The sequence below is a fragment of the Octodon degus genome, unplaced genomic scaffold, assembly GCF_000260255.1.
Source record: "Octodon degus isolate 3935 unplaced genomic scaffold, OctDeg1.0 scaffold00262, whole genome shotgun sequence".
NCBI classification, from domain to species: domain Eukaryota; kingdom Metazoa; phylum Chordata; class Mammalia; order Rodentia; family Octodontidae; genus Octodon; species Octodon degus.
This window is the reverse complement of record NW_004524838.1, coordinates 2,616,870-2,617,994: the sequence shown is the minus strand read 5'-3', so window position 1 is coordinate 2,617,994 and position 1,125 is coordinate 2,616,870. Positions and strand designations below refer to the sequence as shown.

General features: G+C 35.6%; 1 pseudogene; it reads left to right on the top strand.

The window, feature by feature from the left end:
- Window positions 1–415: 415 nt before the first annotated feature.
- LOC101566801 lies at window positions 416–571 on the top strand (annotated as a pseudogene).
- Window positions 572–1,125: the final 554 nt, after the last annotated feature.

Genomic DNA, 1,125 nt, shown 5'->3' with positions numbered 1-1,125 from the left:
GAAAAGGCAACATCACAATTGTTTTGCCAAAATCCAGAGGATCACTGGTAACTATTTTGAGAGCCTGATTTCTAATAAAGTGAAAAATTCAGAAAAAAAAATGGATAGATTATTAGATATGTATGAACTACCAAAACTAAAGCAAGAAGATATAAAAATCCCAAATAATGCTATATCCAGCAATGAGATTAATGAAGTAATAAAAAAAAACTACCAACTAAGAAAAGCCCAGCCAAATTTAATAAGAACTTTAGAGAAAATCTAATGACAATACTCCTCAAACTCTTTAATGAAATGAAAAGAGAAGTAGTACTCCAAAGCTATTCCTGGAAGTAAGAATTACCTGATTCCGAATCCTCCCCTGAAGATCAGAGAGCGAAGTGCAGCAGCTGGAAGGTGTTGCTGCAGTGTGAAGATGTTTTGGATTGAGGGCCTCACCCCAAAGCTGGACCCTGAAGAGATGAAACGTAAGATGTGCAAGGATGTGATTTCCTCCATACAGAACTTCCTCATCTACATAGCCCTGCTGGGAGTCACTCCATTTATCTTGAAGAAATTGGACAGTATATGAAGATGGGGCATCCTATATAAACATATGATACAGTTTCTCCTGCCTACCTGCAAATGAATAGGCCCAGAAAGGTGTTAAGAGACTCTTTCATTGAATGGACATGAAAATGCTATTTGTCAAGAGCAAGTTGGGCTCTTGTAACTGACCCTTATAGCTAAAATATAAAACTATTGGGAAGTCTGAAAAGATGTCTTGTGGTCATAGTGTGCCTTTATGCTGGTAATATTCAGCCTCTACAAAGGTTGGTGTGAGTGTAAATAATCTCAAACTCCATTTTCTATTGTAAGGTGGTCATGTCCAAAATGTCACTGTCTTGTCATTTCTATTTACATTTTTACTTCTGTATAGAGTATATTTTAATGAATCCCTTACAAATAGCTATGCTTACTGGGAGTCAGCACATAACCACAATGATACTTAAGTGCAAGATCATTAGTCTATATTTTTAATAAAATACCAGAAAATTTTAAAAAAAGAATTAGGTGATTCCAAAACCAGAAAAGGACCCAGTCAAAACAAGAACTACAGGCCAATCTCTTTAATACATATAGATG